Raw genomic sequence first — 20,048 nt, 5'->3', positions numbered from 1 at the left:
GCAGAGATGAAGAGTATTGCCATTCAATAGGAAATGCAGAAGGACAGCTGAGGCTTGTATTGTAACAGTGAATCAGAAGATAATAAAAATAAATTGCATAGTTTGTAAGAGGCTCAAGAGGCAAAGATACAGTCATGAGAGGAGCACTGAAAATATTTCACTCAATTTCTTCTCTTAATGGGCAAAGAAATGGTGAAGAAGTAGCACATACAGGTAGTTTATTTTTGTTATTCAAAACTTCCGATCAGCATGGTGTCATCAGTGAAGACAGCAGTTCAGCTATAAAAATTGCTATCTGGATACATTGCATACATGGTTAAGGCTTCCTACCATAATAAAAATACTGTGCCTTAAAGTTTAGCTTCCCTGTAACTGAAAATATTTACAGACATGTAAAAACAACATTTCTCTGCCTCTTGTATGATTACCACAGAGGTTTTCCCGAGGAAATTTATTTAATAGTTGACTTATAGCAGCCATTAGGATGAATATTAGAATAAAACCAGGACAGTTTTGGGAGGGAAGCTCTGAAATGATACACTAGAAGTGCCAGCAAGTTGTGCATACAAAGCCCGAAGGAGAAATGGAAAAGAAGGAGAATTAGCTCACAGTAGTGTAATCCATGAACATCTCCATCTGGGGCAGAGTGTCAGCATAAGCCACTTGATGTCCTGCTTTAAGGGTTGTCACATGAAACACTCTGTTGGCTTGGCTGGGAGAACTACTCCTGGCCTCCCACAGTGATCCTTCGTGTGGGACAAGGCACCACCAGGCAAGGTTTGCCAAGAGGCTGGACAGGATGGAGGCCTGGGAAATAAGCTGCTGAACAAATGTGTAGGCCAGGCTGTGATAGTGTCTGCTATATCAACTTCTTTTTATTATGTCTATAACTTGGACAGACTGACAACAGGAAACCTGGGTCTGCTGCTTCTCTACATGATGTTTCTCCTCTCAGAAAGTTGCTTCTTCGAATCCTGTTTGTTCACATATTGCCAAATTATCAGTGTGTTCATTTTTATCTCTGTCAGTCTTATTTTTTCATTTCTCGATGTAATGAGTTGTCTAATTACTGCGACATCAATTCCTTAAGGAACTTCAAATAATTACATCTGTGTATTTCAATGACATCCTGAAGAGTTTGGGGGAGGTTTGCTTCAGGCTCAATAGCATCAGGTGCCTCCTGATACTTGCACTTTCTGCCAAGATCTCCCTTCTTTCCTACTTGCTGAAGCATCTAGAAACAAATATATGTCAGTCCTAATTAAAACAATCACCCAAGTACTGGATCTGACTCAGGGACTGCCATTGTAATTTTAAGAGCTGCTTTCTCTGCGCATTTGAACAAAGTGCCTTATTTCATTTGGAATTTTTATGTTCCAGTGAAACAACATTTCAGTTTTTCCTTCCTTTTGTTTTCAAAAAGGGCCAGATTCTATAGTTGCTCGTGCTGTAGTTATGTGTACTCAAAGAATAATACCAACAGCAGAGCAGGGCCAGAAAAGCTTGCTATGTTTTTTACAGGATAGATACAGTCTGCAACGTGTTTTTTTCTTTTTTAATGTGCAAGCAGAACTATAGTTCCCAGATCCAAGGAAGGGAGGAGGGGGAGAAGTGCAGAACAAGTAGTAGAATCATAGAATCGTTAAGATTGGAAAAGACTTGTAAGATCACCTAGTACAACTATCAGCATACCACCATGCCAACTGACCATGTCTCTCAGCACCACATCTGTACGGTTCTTGTACACCTCCAGAGACAGTGACTCCACCAGCTCCCTAGGCAGCCTGTGAAGAAATTGTTCCTAATATCCAACCTGAACCCTGGCATAACTTAAGACCATTCCTCTCACTGTATTGCTGTTACATGGAAGAAGAGGCCAACCTGCACCTCATCACAACCTCCTTTCAAATTGTTGGAGAGAGTACAAAGGTCACTCCTAAGCCTCCTCTTCTCCAGAATGAACAATCTCAGCTACCTCAGCCACTCCCCATAAGACTTGTGCTTCAGACCCTTCTCAGCTTTGTTGTCCTTCTCTAGACATGCTCCAGGGCCTCAGTGTCTTGTAGTGAGGAACCCAAAACTGAACGCAATACTGGAGGAGCGGCCTTATCAGTGGTGAGTACAGAGGGACGATTACTTTCCTGTCCCTGCTGGCTGCACTATACCTGATACAAGCTAGGATGCCATTAGCCTTCTTGGACACCTGGACACACCGCTGGTTCACATTTTGCTAGCTGTCCACTAACATCTCCCAATTCTTTTCCTCCATGCAGCTTTCCAGCCACTCTGCCCCAAGACTGCAGGTGGACGGTTGGACTGTATGATCTTGTAGGTCTTTTCCAACCTTGCTGATTCTGTGATTCTATGACTGTATGATGCACGGGTTTGTTGTGACCAAAGAGCAAGACCCACCAGGGGTGGGACACACCGCTCGTTTCTAGCTTACCCCTTGGCACACAGCACCTCTAGCTACAGATGTCAGTGGGAGCACTCAAAACATGGGACACCATCCCCTGTTCTGTACTTTGCATTTGTACAGAAATGCTGCAGAAAAATTGCCCCAAAACAATGCGTCAGGAGTCACCATACATTCCTGTGTCAGCCATCTACACTTCAAGGCAAAAGAGGCATTTCTATGGGGGACTGATTTATCTCACCCTAATGCAGCTATGTCAAGTAACCCAGGAAATTATATCAGAGAAACCCCTTCTTCTTCCATGTTCCCAAACTATAAAAGGAGTCTAGAAAAAAAAAGCTTAGGTGTTGTAAGGTGCATCTTTGCTTCTGGAAAGGAGCTCACAATCTTTATAGAGAGGACATCTGGGGAAAGAAAGAAGGGAAGAAGGCCAGTGATGTGCATGTACCTAGCTGCACAGTCAGAAGACTACACTCACAGTAACCTTGGACCCTTCTGACTAGAACATTATGCAGGGATGTGGGTGGAGGCTATTTTAAACATTAATACTTGCTGGCATATGTTCCAAATAAATGAGCGGAATGAAAGACTTGGAAAAATATGTTGTACTGGGATTATTAATCTCTGTGGTATTCAGCCACTACTTAGCAACAAACATTCCCCGGAGGAATTAGTTCAATCACAACTCCCTTCTTGGTCTCTGAGTCCTTTTGGGTATATTTGAATTACTCGTGGTGCATGAAATGTATTTGGGGGCATAACCACGGGGCAATTTGGAAAGACCTTGGGGAGGGTTTCGTAGACACACTGCGAGCAGACAAATCACATTTAAAATCATCCACTTGGAATTCCAGTGTTCTTGAGGAAGTTGCTGCTTGAGATCAGCAACAAACAGCATCTTACTCTCAGAGGTAAGGCATAATTGAAACACAAGTCTGCATGTCCCATGCAAACATATATCATCAGATGCATGGTATTTAGTTTTAATCACATTAAAATCCATGACAGGAAAAGTAAGAGAGTAGCTTACTGGTTGCAAGATTAGATGATTTCATTCATGTTGCAGATATGACAATGCACTTTCTTTTTCCCTGGGAAACAATAGTTTATTTTTCCTCTTGAAAGTAAGTAAACAGCTCAAGACAGTTACCTTATCCTGTGAAAGTTGTACAAAATGATGCGCCAAAGATAAAGGAAGAATGTATAACTCGATTTTAACTACAAATTGGAGTAGTAAATTGGAAATTGTATGTTCAGTGGCCCACTCAAATGGACACACATCAGAAAACTACTGTGACAGTGGCTGCTCAATATGTCACAAGACAGTATGGCACTGAAACACCACAGTGGATGACATAGGGACTTGTATTTTGGAGTTGATTACCATTATATCTGTTTCTGTTCCATTTCTGTGGAAGAGGAGTTACAGTAATTTCATCGGCAATGTAACATACGTATTGTGTGTATTCCCATACATGTATGCAAATACACAGATTATCCTGCATAAAGTAGAATATACATATTACATTACATATGATACCTATATTATCACACCTCCTCTATTACCTATAATACGGATAATGCATGTAGGTGTATGTGCCATAGGTATTATATGTAATAATACATACAAATGTAGTATTTATATAACATGTAGGTATAAAGAAGGGTAACTTCTGGAAGATCACATCTGGAAGCAGTGCTGTAAGCCTAACATTCCTTTTGCTGCTACCAGGCTTATTTCCTGCACTGAGATTCCTGCAACCAGATCAAAGAAATCAGGCATGAATACCTTTCCCCTCAAAGCCACATCATGCCAAATATTTGACGTGTGACCAGAACAATATTTGTGCATGTGGAAGTTCATAACAGTTATAATCCACAGAGACTGTAGGCCCCTGATCTCACCTAGGTTGTAGGTATTCTTACAGTGCAGGCAAGTACATCTGAAACAGTCATCTAGGTTATTTTCACAGTCAGTAGAAAGAAACTGTCATTCCTACTGCATGATTTCTTTAGAATGAAATGAATGTTGAGCTAAAATACAGGAGAACCTAAAGGAAATCTCACTGTAGTCATCAAAGGTCAAGTGGAATTAGCCATAATAAGAGAATCAATGTACAGACCTATCATCATGTCTTTGACCCAGAAGTATCCTGTCTAACAGACAGATAATCAAAGCATCTGTGCTCAGAATCTGCCATCTTTCAGAAGGCATCACAGACTGGTACCTTCAAAGCCCAAGACATTGTGATGAACACCCATATCTCCAGACATTTCTTCCAGCCTCACCTACCCACAGGCTGAGAGATGGAGATCAGCATGCAGAGGCTTCTCCTTAGGAAAATATGGCACATTTTACTGATGCTCTACCTTCTGCTGTATGTTCCCTCACCAAGACCAGATGCCCAACTGCCCCTGCTGTTGCTGCATGGCTCTTTGGACCTCACAGAGATACCTTTGTGTGCTGGGCCCTGCAAATCTTGCCCAGCTCATCTCCTGTGAGACAAAAGCCATCCCTCCTTTGAAGGAAGGCTGAGGGTGTTGGGCTTGTCTTGTTTGGAAAAGAGAAGGCTCCAGGGACATGACGTGACAGCCTTCCAGTACTTGAAGGGAGTTTATAAGCAAAAGGGGGACCAACATTTTACATGGTCTCATAGCAATAGGACAAGAGGCAATAGCTTTAAACTAAAAGTCTCTAGATGTTAGGAAGAACTTAATTACTCAGAGGGTGGTGAGGTGCTGGCCCATCTCTGGAGGTGCTCAAGGCCAGGTTGGATGGGGCCCTGGGCTGCTGAGCTGGTGGGGGGCAGCCCTGCCCATGGCATGGGGTGGGGATGGGTGGGCTTTGAGGGCCCTTCCAAACCAAACCATTCTGTGAATCTAAGATTCTATGATCTCAGCACACAATTCAAGGAGAACAAGATCACTCATCTTGGATAACTGCTATTGTTTTATCCATTTGGTAACTCATTTTCATTGTGTATGCCAAGTTTCAGAGGCCAGTTAAACATTTGGCAACACTAAACAATTAGCAGATTTTTCATTTACGTAGCAGTAGTCTTTTGGCAATCATGCTGGCTTTCAGAGGAACACTTCCTTGCAGTTTATTGATACATATATGATTACATGTATTTCAGACATTTCCTAAAATAAATACTGATCACTTGCTAGAAAGACTATTACGAAGAATGTTCAGTCCTTTCTTCTCACAATCTATTTCCTGCACCACAAAGTCTTCTTTACTCAGCTATCAGTACTAATATCTGTTTCACCTCACTGTACGTTTCCTGGAACTTAATAAATGGAGAGAAATGTCACGTAAGGCCACTGACGCCATTCATTTTTATTTTGTCCTTTTTCATACTGAGGAGGAAAAGGGATTATTGTTCAGTCACTTTTTCAGCATCAGCTCACACTTTGGCCTCCTCTAAGAATAGTATAAATAATTATTTTATTTCATTTTTCTTTAACTTAATATATTAAATTATGCTTGTCATTCAGTTAACAACAGTTTGAGCTGATAGCTTAAAAATTTTCATTCCTTTGTGGAAAATTGTGACAGAACGGAGGAGAAAATAAGATGCAGCACTGTAAATATCCTCCTCTGGTTCTCTTGCAATTAGCTACCTCGAATCTCATTTAAAATATAGGCATACAGTAATGTGTAACTTTGATCATAATTATCAGTCACCAGGTGCAGGCTGCTTAGCACTGCGCTCATATCGTGCCCAAAGCCAAGGCTTTCCTTTTTAGAGACAAAGTCACTAGCGCTTTTCTATACCAGGTCTAATCCTTTAGGTAGGAGATGGCGGAGGGGCCTTGCAATTGGGATGGGAAGCACTCTTATCAGAAGCAGCTCACAATGGAAGGGAAGGCAGGCTTTCTTGCTTTCACTGCATTTTTTCTTAATTTCCTTTGTTTTCTTTAAAATTCAACTTCAGTAAAATTAATTTTGACATGAAATGAAAGAAAACATTCCTCTAAAGAAACAAAATTAACTATAATTCAAAAGCTTTGAAATAGAAATGTCATTTCTTTTTGAACGAAAACAGTTTTGCACAGATGTTTCAATTAATTTGAAGAAAGGAAAAGCATCCAGTCCATATTGTTGTTGGTTTTTTTTGTTTGTTTGTTAAATGCTGTTAGAAGCATGCTCTGCTTTCACTGAAAGGTGTTTGCTATTCTTGGTACAGACAGAGAACTCTGCCCTGGTCCTTGCTGCTGTCTGTGGTAAGAAGCCACACAGCTGAGCCATCTCTGCTCATAAATACAGGCTAATTCTTGAGGGCAGAAGACAGACTGTACCCTTTCTTTCTTCATGCATTTGTGCAAAATCTGGGCACAAAATATACTTTTCCCTTGTGCAAGCAATGGACAGGAAAGGACTGTCTGCAGCTACGGATGTTGTAGCCCACTGGGGCTGAGTACAGGAATGGGACCAGAGAAGGAAATATCCTGAGCTGCTGACGGGTTTAGGGTTAGCAGAAAGAATCATCTTTTTGCATATTGCTGAACTGATGTGGAATGTATTGCTACCGGATATTGGAATGGAGTGAAAATAATTCAAAGAGGGATTAAAACAAGCTCACTGGCAGTCTATCTGTTTATCATGAACTAACATGCAGACATGATAACTGGATCAAGAAGCCCACACATCCCTGGTTTCCCTGGCAAATCACTGAAAAGTCTCTCTCTGTAATTGCCCAGCTCTGCTTCTCTTTCTCTAACCATCTGCTGCGGGCCGCTGTCAGAAAACGCGTGTCAGGCTGGCTGGACCTCCAGTCTGACCCACCGCAGCAGCTCTCATGGCATGCACTAAGGGGACGAGACTATCTCATTCCACACACAAGCCAGTGAAGCTGACAAGATGCAGAAAGGAGTGCAAACTGCACCCTAATTAATAGTGATGCAAGAGAAGCTCTGGAGGCACTACGACTCCCTGAGACATGACAACTCCCGGAACAGGCATGGGAATGATAGGGGCTCTACACTATCCCTGAAGCAGAGCTTGTTGCTTGATGCCATAGTTTAGTACTAAGTATGCGGGTACATTTTCAACATAGCTGGTGGCAGAAATTGCACTTCTAAGCTGTCTGGTGGATTTATATGCTTAAGGGATTATGAATTACTGCAAACCAGTACCATTTGCAATGTTTTGCTTTCTATCCTACGGGCCCAATTACTTGAGGGCACATTGGATTGTGTATGTAGTTAGAGTAGGGGTTTGCTCTGGTTATCTTACATTTTCATTACAGCAGTTTGATACAGAGACATACTTCAGCAGCATTACTTAACTGAGTAAAGCTGAGTGTATGAGTAGGTAAAGAATTAAGTGCAGAACTCTACAGTCAGGCATCTCTAAGAACATAGCCACACCACAAGCTAACAAACCTGGTAGGGTATAAAGCACACCTAATCCTGCTTGAATGGCAGTGATTGTTTGTGCTTGAGCCACTAACACACAATCAGATTTGAACAAACAATTTCTGGGATAGGAAGTGAAATTCATTGTATATAATACTGTCCAAGTAAATACAAAAAGACTGATGGCTATGCTTGAATAGTCCACCTGAAGAGACCGTTTCAGAGAGCTCTTCATTCTGGTGCTAACCCAGGACGTGCCATAGCATGTATCTTACCATGAAGGTAACAGATGAGCGAGCACAGAATTAGCCACAGAGACAGCATAGGAAAGGGAAGGAACAGCGACCTCTACTTTATCTGCATTCAGAGATGGTGGAAGTTCAGATCTGATCTCAATTGCAGTGGACAGGTGTAGCTTACCAGACTGAACAACTGTGATCATTTTCACTGAAGAATCACAGGATGACTTAGGTTGGAAGGGACCTAAAAAGTCAATCAGTTCCAACCCCCCCTACTTTGGGCAGGGTTACCAACCACTAGATATTCTGCCTAAGGCCCCATCCAACCTGGCCTTTAAAGCCTTCAGAGATGGGGCACCAGCCCCAGACTCACGAAGAAGGAGAAGGCATCTTTCAGCCTTCCAGTAGGACATATGGGGCTCATTAAAGACCAAGCTTTCCAAGCTATCATCTGCAACCATTTAGAAAAACAATGATATGACACAGTAGGGACAATTCTGGTACAACTGCTTCAAGGGGAAATTTTCACTGACTGTGAAAAATCTGAGCAATAAAGAGCTATTTTGTTATCTAGATTACTTTTTTTTCTGCATGATTAGGTAATGTTTTAGTGCTCCTTCCAGCTCCTTCCAGCTGTACCTCCTTCCTGACCTGCAAAATCCTCTGCCCAGCAGGTTCTGGTTTTAATTACTTTAATTTGATAGCTATTCAGAATACCTGTCTTTCTTCATCACCCATTCATAGAGTCCTGTGAACAACTGCACAGTGTAACGAAGCAATGGGTGGTTGTATAGAACACAGGCAGACTACTTTTGAAGATGCATAGTAAGAAGACAACAAAAAACAGAAACCAGTTGCAATTAGATCTAAAGAATCCACTCTTCCCTATTAGAGGGGTCAAACACTGGATCAGGCTGCCCAGAGAGGATGCAGGATATGGATCCTTCGAGATATTCAGATATGCAACTGATGATGTAACTTTGGAAACTGTCCTGCTCTTAGTTGGGTGTTGGATGTTAGAGTAGAAACCTCTAGAGATTTCTTTTTCCCTACATGATTCTGTACTTCTTTTGAATCTGTATCAAATAGATACACCTTTGTAACTAATTACGAAAGGAGACATCTTACTATTCAAATTTTTTTTTTTAAAAAAAGGAAATTGAATAAGTTGATGCCTTTTAAAGGGTACAGAAAATACCATACAAATATATCAAATTTTGTTGCTAAGAAAAGATAGCAGTTGTATTAACACAAAACTGCAATTAGAAATCAGACTAGTATTCTTCTAAGACCCAAAGTTAAGGCCACAGTTCTGGCTATTTAGCCACAGAGGTATAGTTCAGCTGTGCAAGACTGGCTGTGCAACGAAACAGCACAAACCGTTTTCGTTACTTTTGTGAAAGTAGCATTTATTTTCTACATTACCACTCCAAACTCAATGTGGTTGAAGACATAAACTGTAGCAGCCTGCTTTATGTCTTTGTATACAAGTCTGGATAAAGCACTTTAAGTACAGTCTGTCCAGATTATTATTCTAACAAATTAACAGGTAGGATAGCAAAACACCGAACCATAAGTTCAGTTTTCATTTAACCTAGCACTTAGGAACTTGCAACTTAACTGTGTACTCCATGCAAGGAATTAGTTCTCTAAACTGGAGCAGGTGTAGTGGAAGGCCACCAAGATGCTCAGGAGGCTGGAGCATCTGATATACAAAGAAAGAACTGGGCTTAATTATAATGGGAAAGGGAAGGTTTGAAGGGGACTTAATAGCTGCCTTCCAAGATCATCAAAGAGGTAATCAAGAGAACAGAGGCAGGCTCTTCAAAGTAATGTATGGAAGTGAAAGGAAAACAGGCTATGGTCATAAATTAAAATTAGAGTTTTTGTCTGGATATAAGGAAAAGCTTTTCCAGCACAAGGACAGTCAAGCATTGGAGTGAGTTGTCCAGAGAGACTGTATAGTCTTCATTCTTAAAAGTTTTTAAGATCATACTTTATGAAGACCTGAGCAAGTGGGTCTGGCCTGATGGCTGACCCCTCTGGACATTGGACTCAATGACCTCCTGAGGGCCCTTCCAACCTTTGGTTATCCAGTCTATTCTGACACTCTGTCAGAATATCAAAAAGCAAAATAGTATGTTTTATAAAACATAACTCGACAACATTTGTGAGGTTTGTCTGCTTAGCTCTATACCATCTTTTTTTTTCTTTTTCCTTCTCCTTTTTTAATCATACATCTGCATGCTTCAGAAATTGAATCTTTTGCTTTGCCCACAAAGGTGGTTCCATTCAGAGCAGAGTGAGGCTTTGAGCATATCCTCTGACTGTTCTCATGTGCTCACTTGGTCCTCAGAGCCTGAGAACTAGGTTTCTTCCAAAGGAATCTAATCTGGAAGCTCTGCTGGGAATGCAATTCTCAATGTGGATGTTGATTTCCAGAGTGACGAATAGGCCATACCACAGCAAAGTCCTCTTGTGCACATCTGATACTTACGTCAGCAAATGGGGAATCATGTGAATATTTGAGCCTAGTGAAATGAAGTAACTCAGACTCCCCAGAATACAGATGAAAAAGACAGGAAGAGTTTAAACAGTGCCAGAATCGTCTTTGAGTTTCATACAGTTTGGTAACCCCAACCTCGCCAAACGCTGCTGACAGCCCAAGTATCTTTTCTAACTGCATGAGTTTCCTCAGGCACACTCACATTTCCTCTTCAGGTTAAGTTTCAGATAGAGCTTGGTCATTGGCTGCTCAAACACCGTTTAAAACTGGGTTAGATCACCTCAAAAGACTACAGTGACTAACTTTCCCCTTATCAGTCATGATCCCTTTGTACTCTTACAGTTTTTAACTTTCACCTCCCTCATGGCTAGCTGACACATCACCTCTATCTTTTACTTAAAAGGATTTGACCTTTGAGCTACAGAGTGGCAATCACAACCTCCAAACTGTCCATGGAGCCAGGGCAGGCAGAAGGGAAGGCTGTGGCCTCTGCCCGCAGAGTCTGCACCCAAAGCAAAATTTGTCATATGGAAGAGGGGAGGAGGGACTTCTGATTTCATAAAGAGGAATTTCTAGTCTGCTGTGATCAGTCCCTGCATTCAAGTTTAAAATGAAGATTTTGAAAGACGCTACTGTAAAACTCCAGGTGCTTTCAGGATATAGGGAGACTGCCACAAAAAGGAAGAACAAAAATCCAGAGACTGTGCACAACTTACTTGCTAAATCTACAGCAAACTGGGAACGCTGCCAGACCAAACGGCTCCAATGAAGAGAGGCATTTGCCACAACAAACATTCCACTTCACATCCTGGATCACACAGTTTTAAAAAGACATATTTGAGCAGCAAATAAAATGCAATGACAATATCAAATTTAAGATCAGAGAGCATCTTTTAGTACCTGCCAGTCCTTTAAGTGTCAAATGTGGGGAAAAAAACGGAGAAGCTCAGACTCCGCTTTGTGCTTACCACTATTTGTACTGAAATGACTTATTCAGAGGACAGACACTGTGAATGTGTGAGCTGTGCTATGACCAGCTGGCCTGCTTTGGATTTCAGCCGCAATACACAGATGGAAAGTATGTTTCTAGATTGCATGATTTCTTTTTAAAAATCTGCTTTTATTTTATTTATTTATTTATTTATTTTAAACAGCAATTACTGAGGTTATGGAGAAAGTGATGCAGTTCCTTTGAAGCTTAAAGGGAGACCAGAGATCATTCAATCACTGTTTTCTGAATGTCCTTCTAGAGACCTGCAGATATTTTATAGTCCTGCTGAAATCTCAACACAGGTGACAGAAATTATCTGTCATTTCACAGCTTGTCCTATGGACAAAGCATTTAAAAGTCAAAAGATTTCACAGAGACATGAAAGCTACCATGTGTGTTTACGGTCTTTGTCAACATGAGCTACATTTAGTCTGGTCAGGAGTCTTTCATTATCAACACCTCAAGGAATATAAGGAACTGGAGAAAATAGAAAGTAGGACCATTCTGGGTGCCTTGAAGCATTGCTAGAGTCAAGCTGTCAAAAACAATCTCCCTGTGCAAGATCAATTTGCATACAGACTGCACAGGCTGTATCGGTACTTCCTTTCTACTTGGAATGCTGTGTGGCAGCATTTCTGGATTAACTTCTATTAATGATTCCTGTATCCTGGTTCTTTTCTTTCTTTTAAACACATGTACAAAACCTCACAAACTCATCCACATTTCATATTACAATTCTATATCAGCATCTTATTCAGCACAATACATTTTACTTCGTTCTTCATAGAGATGGGTACGTGTAGTATATTATTGGTGTTTATGCAGGCATATTATCAAGCAGATTTCATCCTTCCAAAATGTGGTGTTCACACACAACTAAACCAGGCTGCAATATAAGATAATGGGAAGATGAGTGTATCTACACAGGTGTACCTGTATGCTCACTTCTTGCAATCGGGCGGCACAGAACTGTAGCCGTCTTTCCTTCCAACCTTCCATTAACTGCAAAGGGGACAATGGTCCATTGATCTGCACGTGGAGGAAAAGGAAGCTCAAGATTTGATGTTTTCCCTACTTAGGGAAGTAGAAGAGCCAATCAGGGCTCAGTAAATACAGAATAGACCCGATTATACAACAGATAGGTATTTACTTCCTGAACTGACACCCACTTATATTCAATCCAGGCTTTGTTACTTTGAACAGATATGGCTTGTTAAAGAAAGATTTTATGTCAAAACCTTTGATTTACTAAGTGCAATCATTTGTCACCTTGCAGGTAAAACAAACACATAAAGAATATGATTTTAATGTTATTTTAAAACAAAGCCCCCATCCATCCCCCTGCCTTCCCCTTTTCTCCCTCTCCCCACACACAAAGCACTTTAAAGCCACAGGATTTTCACACGCCCGTAAACAAATCGGCGGTCTAGTTTTCTTCTTGTACTGGCAGGAAATGGTCTTCTGTGACCTGGAAAAACTCAGCAAGTTTTTGAACAGATACATCCATGTTTCTGAGTGGATTTCTTTCTTTCTTTCTTTCTTTAATTATTTGTTCTTTTAGAGAAGTCTGTAGAAGTATTTTGGTCAAAGTCTTTGGCCCTCACCCAAGGAAAAAATAAAACATTGTAGCAAAAGGTATATTTTGGGGATGTGCAAAATCACCTTCAGCTAGCTTCATACTGACCCATTTTCTCTTTCTTTACAAACACAGATGGTCTTTCAGAACAGCAGAGAAACCATAGGTAAGCAGGCCTGCATTGTAATGGTTTTTCATGCAGTTGTCATGTATGCAGCTTTCCTAGAGAAAGCAAAAAATGAATTCCATTTCACAGAGAACCTCCTGCACATACACTCTGTAATAATGTGTAGCAGTATTCCCCAAATGGCAAACTGAGGGGTTGAAGATAGAACACAGCAGTAGCCACAAAAGCAATATGGTTTCAGCTACTTCATTTACTAAGGACTACCTTTGCTGCAGATTCAACTTTTCTAAAATAATGCGATGAATTTTTGCCTCATCTTAATGTAACCAGGCAGTGTTCCAGATATCAACACTGAGAATATCATTTTATACCAGACAAACAAACAAAAAGTCTCTTGAATAGTTTTAACTTCCTAGAATTTGCTTACTGCTAGACTCCCTGCAGCACTATTTTCTTGGATGGAGAACCCAAGCCCCTTGGTTTCTTCAAGCCTTCTGTCTTGCAAGCATTATGCCCATAGAACAGGCTACAATACACAATTACTTGAAACATCAGAACCACAAAGACAGTTTGCATTTTAAGTATCAGGTGTCAACATTAGCACAAAAAAAACCATTTGCAACTAACCCTTACAGAAGAAAAATCAGAGGAAAATTATATTTTAAAACCCACAATGGCTGTAAGTGTTCTTTAACTCATTCAGTTTGGGATGGGGACTTCACATCATTTTGGAAGAGTTAAGAGAGCCACTGTACCATGAAGAAGAACTTCTTATCAGATTATTTTCCCCATGCCATCTTATACACAAAACTGATGCTTTTTCTTCTCAAATGTATTTTTAAACTCCCTGACACAACCTGAAGTTGGGATAGATAGAGATGGGTTACATTTTTCTTTATGCACCTTCCCCAGAATACTTTAAGATTTGAGTCAACAGTAGGAAGGATAGCCCATTAATGGACATGAATCCATTTTGAGTTCTCTTTTCCCAGGTACATACAGGATCACGTCAGTGTTTAAGAAAAACTAATAGATCCTCTCCACTTACACTGCCTGCACCAGTAGGCATTCATGGTAATTGCCATTAAAGGACTCAAATTTTGAAAGAAGGATTTGAGACAGCAAGTAATGCTCAACATTCTCCTCTTATATATATATGAGGTTAAATGAGGAACAGGGGGATTTAGAGAGAAAAATGAGGACTGGAGTCAAAAGTACAAGACATACATTTCATGCTGATGACAGTTCATGGTTGTTCTCATCTCTGTATAGGTCATTCAGGAACTGTGGCAAGTCATTGGAAAGACTTCAGTATCTTCTTCATCAATTCTCTCCACTGCAAGTGTATCTATTAGATCTGCTGTCACCATACTGTAAGTTAAACCTAAACTGATATGAACAGTTACATAAGTGCTAATGTTTTCATGACTTTTCCGGTGAAACAAAATATTTTAAAAATTTTGCTTTTCCTGAAGTACATTCATTACTGACCATTCAGTATGACATAAACCTGACTACCAGCATTTGTGCATTATTTGAGTCTTCATGTTCCCTAGACTGGAATTTAGAGAGAAACGATATAGAAAATAAGATTAATGCCAGGAATGATTCTGAAGCTTCCATTTTAGATCAGCACAGCCACATGTGTCCAGTCTCAGGCAGATGCATTCTCACAGGGTCAGTCCCACTGCAGTAGCTACTGCTTCCATGCAGGGATATCTGCTTTGAGAGCAGGCTATCAAGCAGCACCATCGCGAGCACCGATGAGACTATCGGAAGGTGGCACCACGGAGATAAGATTTACAGCAATGTCCCCAGGGCAACTGCTTCTTTGTGATTGGTTTCACAGCAAATTCTGAGCCACTGGTTATTTTTCCAGTGAGAGCATAAAACACCAATCCTGATTACTGGTTGGATAAATTATAAGAATGGCTACATTGCTCAACAAAATGAAAGGAAGAAAAAAAGTGGTGTCCCTACCTTCCAATATGGGTGACCCGGATGGGTGATGTTATGCTTCATCTTGTTCACAACAGAGGTTGGAGAAATTCACATTTTAATCAAGCAAAAGGCATACAGAAGGTAGAAATCAGGTTGGGTTAGTAAGAGCAAGCATAAAAAAATAGTTTAAGCACATAGATAAAATTAGAAAAGCCTATGTGAGATACCCAGTGAGGGATATGAGTAATGTCTTGTTATACTTTCTGTAATTGCATCAGTGTTAAGGCAGTGCTCAAAAAAGCTTTGGTCTGGTTGTTGCAAGACAATTAATGTTATTGATGAATGAAACTGAGAACATCAGCACATTGAATTTCATATTTTTTCTTCACTCCCAACTTAAAAGGCCAATTGCAAGTCAATGACTCACATACCAGAGCCAAAGAATAAAACAGGTTAGTAGAGCAGATTACAGTATATATTTGGTTGTTTTCAGATGAGCTGTGCCAAAAAAAGATTCATGTAGAAATACTCTGGGGCGGACATTTGTCACAAGTAGATCTGTAATTATTGCTGAGAACTTGCAAAAGAGAGGGAGGTGCCAGAAGATTTGAAAAAGAAGAACTCATGTTTTAATTCATGGAAGGGAGAAGTAGGTCAAGGGAAACCACTGACTTAGCTTTGCTTCTATTTTCAGAACAAAAATCACATAAAATGAAAGAGAAAGAAATGCACTATCTTAGTAGTTAATGATAAGTTAGTAGGCAGAATGACAAGATGCCCTGAGAAGAGGTCTGCAGTAACACATAACACCTCTTGGACCTTTCCATATTCAACATTATTATGTCAGACCTGGAAGGTAGTTTGGAGGACCCACAAAATAAACAAGCACATAGCTGGGAATGATTGTAAAAAGCACAAAGACAAGCTTAGAATGCAAATATCTTAGAAGAAAATGAAGAATATCCATCAAAAGAAATGAATACTGTGTACAATTCAGTAAAAACAATTGCGAGTAATTATACTCAGGAAAGAGGAAGTACACAAACATGGAGGGAGAATAACTAGCTAAGCAGCATTTCTGCAGAAATTGATCTAGGTAATATAGAAATCACAAGCCAAATAATGCTGTCAGTAAATCACAAAAGAAAATATGAGGAAAAAAGCAAATAAGGTGGTTGAGAAAAGGGACATATTTAGCACAACAGTAGGGGAAAAAAAGATAGCAAAGAAAGCTCTTTGAATAGAAAATGTAAATTTTTTTCTGGAGAAAAAAATAGAAAAATGGCAAGTGAAAATAAGCAAAACAGACCAAAGAAGAATAAACATATAGTAGCATCTTGTTTCTTAAGGAAATCTAACCTATTGCAATTTCACTCTTATGCTGTATATCAGAGGTTAATATCTGAGTAAAGATAGCTAAATTGGCTTTTTATTATTGAATTATAATCACTTGAGCAATTATAAAAACAGGTGTTGCTTATTGAAATCAATTATTCCTTCACCTGATCACTATACAGCTGATAAGAACTCCAGATTGCTATACAAGTACTCTCACGCTAGTGCTGAAGCCTTCTTGAAAGGTGTTTATTAAGCCAAGATGCTCTGGAAAGAAACTCCACTGAAGGACAAGGACAAAGATTAAAATCTTCTAAGAAAGAGCATGCAGGCTGTGGTGTCTGCAGATCTTGATTTGTTCATTAAGTAGCCTTGATAGTTAGTTGACTGTCGAACAGAAGTGCTTTCTATCTATTTACAAGAATTTTCTCAGGCTTCTAGACCTACGTTTATTCTTATACCTTTCAGTCTATGAAGTTTGCAAGATACAATGGAATAACATATTTAGTTGCTCTGTAACTAAAAGCTGAAATAGTACACGGTGTGTATCCAGTTCAGCCTTATCAATAAGATGACTTGGGAAAACACCAAGAGGTTCAGAGGCAGCAGAAATCTTGTCCATGAGCAGCTAGAAAATAGGATTGAAAAACTCGTGGACATAGCTGCTGCTCTAAATGGAACTGTGGTATTTTGTGTGAAGTAGCAGACATTATTTGAAATAGTTTAATAGGGCTAATGTAATTCTATATAGTTGGTAATAAGGAGAAAGTCTGTGCTAAGATAGCTTGTTTACCATTTAATGATTGCTCATTCCTGTTTTCCGTAACCTTCCTTGAACTTTTTTTTTTCTCAACTGGAGTAAATTAAATGGGACTTCTCTCCTTAATAAGTTGGCTACATGTTAGGCTCCATTAGTGACCATTAAAATTTTTACGTGAATTTCAGTCATCTTTCTCATTGCTTGTCCATCCATCACAGAGGTTCGTACATTTCAGTCAGCACTGTAAGTGACATTACGCCTTATGTTTGGCTTCATCACTTAGCAGGCCATTACATTCTGGGTAAGCTTATTTTAAACACTAGTGTGAAATCCCAGTTTCTTTATTATTGTGGAAATCCAGTGCCGTTAATTGTCTAGACATGCATGGAGGTGAGCAGTTTGACTGCTTTTGCTGTGGAGCTGACATAAACCAAGTATTTATACATAAAACAAGTATTTATATTCTTCAGACTTTAAAATGAAAGTCTAATTCCCACTCACTCTGCATATGCAACAATCTATTTGATCCAACTATTTTGTAGCTTGAGCACCAATTACTTCAAATGCAAGCTGTCTCAGCTTCATTGAGCTATATGGAGTTTAAAAGAAGCTATCTGCAAGTTTTTAGAGGAAGTCAAACGCAGAATTATGATTCCGATGTGCATTTACCCCACTGCTTCATTCTGCACTTTCTCAGTTTTGTTTGAGTTGAAATGAGAACAGACCTAAAAGTTTGCTCCAAATAAAGTTGTTGAATAGACAGTGCTCAGTTAGGACACAACAAGTAGCTTTAGAACAGTTTGTCCGTTCAGCTGCTTTGCCTTTTGGGTAAGGCGGCACTGACAGAAAGCTTTTTCAATTCTCTGCCATACATTTTTCTCTCAGTGGATGATAATTATCGTACTAAGAGGGTTACAGCTTTTTGTAAAAGCCAAAATATCCATTGCTGTAAATAAAAGAATAAAATTGCCTTTTTAGAAGAATATTTCCTATGTCTATACATTTTTTTTCTCCTCTAAGCAACTTCACCCATAAATCCTGAGCCACATGCCATGTGAATTTGGTTGCTCCTGGAGTAACAAGAGTCTGATACCATCAGAAACACCAGAAAAATTTATCATTAAATATCCACAAAAACTAGATTGCATTTCTTGCTCTTCCTCCGTAGGAGGAAGTGTCTCATTTTCAAGAATTATTTTTATAGTAGTGGAAGCTTTATGTTAAAAGGTTTGTGCATTCTGTTGTTTTAAGCAGTGATCTGAAATGATAGCCCAGCTCTATGAGTGTCATTATTTTTTCACTGGAGAGGCACAAGGAAGAGAAAAAGACAAAAGCATTATTCTGGGAGTAGATTGTATTTCTAATTACCATTCCCACAAGACCATCAGTTTCTTGTTACCTTTGCTGATGATGGTCAAAAAAATGTCTTTGGTCCAGGTTAATTTCCTCCTTCATCCTGTAGAGCTCTGTACATCCAACACACACACACAGATAAATAGATGACTATTTCATATGAACTAAAACTATTGTACATTTTGTTTGAGACAATTCGGTCACTAGATAAGATAGATTGGAAATTTAAATCCCTTGCAGATGTGTCTTTTCCTCAGTGGTGGGTTTGAGCCAACTGTGCTGTCCTTTCTGTTCCCTAGGATTTCTTTTTAGTTTCCATTGACTCTGAGGTCTACATGCCTGTTTCCTCTTCTTCTTAGCAGTTCCTATTGTGTTTGAGCTTCTCAGTGCCTCCATGAATCTCGGTCCCTAGGGAGAAGGTTAGGTGTTCCCAAGTCAAAAGCCGTGCCCTCTCTCCAGAGGGATCAACATGACCTGTTCATTTTCTACTAGGAAGAATGGATCACGCATCTAAGACCAAATTCATGACCTAGAAATAGCCTTCCAAAAGATTCAGTTCTAAAAACTTTACACTGGTATTACCCAGGAACAGAAGACTCTCTTTAGCTGTCCCCGCCACCCACTGTGCAGAAAAGAGCAAATTAATCAGAAAGGATAATTCAGGTTGGAAGGGATCTTAGGCAGACTCTATACCAACATGCTACACCAAAAAAAGTCAATCATGCTCTCAGATCATGTAACTCAGGGCTTTATACATCCAAAACCTTCCAAAAAAGATTTAAAATTTGACTGATCAATAACTGCATTGAATTTTCTGTTAAGAGACTCTCTAAAAGAAGAGTAATGTTCCATTGGAGTATTTGTTCTATCAACATATTTTAAATTTAACTACCAGGTCTATATTCTCTAGAATAGAAAGTTTTTAGCTCTTTTTCTTTAAAGAATGTGTGTGAGTCAGATGATCTTAAAAGGTCTTAATTATTCTATGAATTACAAATCTATTTTATTTATTACTTTATAGTATATGATGTGAGGGCTTTTCTGAGAGAAATGCCTCCTATTTTATCATGTTGGCCTACAGCATCAGAGGCGGAAGTTGGTGGTATGGCAGTAGAGGTTGAATCTTCCCACCAATATTCTGTTATGTGTTGTTGCCATGTGACAGATGGCAGCAGAGGGGCAGTCTGACAGAATGGTGTCTGTCACGCAATTGCGTATGAAGCAAAGGTGTGTCACTGAATTCCTCTATGCAGAAATAAAAAAGCATCCATTGACATTCATCAACACTTGCTGAACATTGGTGGAGAACAAACAGTGGCTCAGTGCTCAGTGAGCACAGTGAGGCTGTGGGTGGTGCATTTCAGCAGTGGTGACAGTGACATGAAATATAAGCCATGTTCCAGATGGCTGTGCATAGGTCAGAGCGACCTATGTATACAT

General features: G+C 39.7%; 1 long non-coding RNA gene across 1 annotated transcript; it reads right to left on the bottom strand.

The window, feature by feature from the left end:
* Positions 1-14,520: 14,520 nt before the first annotated feature.
* LOC149918508 (uncharacterized) lies at positions 14,521-16,542 on the bottom strand. The gene is made up of 3 exons (XR_016465534.1): positions 16,520-16,542; positions 15,200-15,241; positions 14,521-14,608 (listed from the first exon to the last, which is right to left on the bottom strand). It is a non-coding gene; the product is annotated as an uncharacterized LOC149918508 (long non-coding RNA).
* Positions 16,543-20,048: the final 3,506 nt, after the last annotated feature.

This window comes from Phasianus colchicus, chromosome 3, assembly GCF_987193195.1.
Source record: "Phasianus colchicus chromosome 3, bPhaCol1.hap1.1, whole genome shotgun sequence".
Lineage (NCBI taxonomy): Eukaryota > Metazoa > Chordata > Aves > Galliformes > Phasianidae > Phasianus > Phasianus colchicus.
This window is presented reverse-complemented; position numbering and strand designations above follow the sequence as displayed.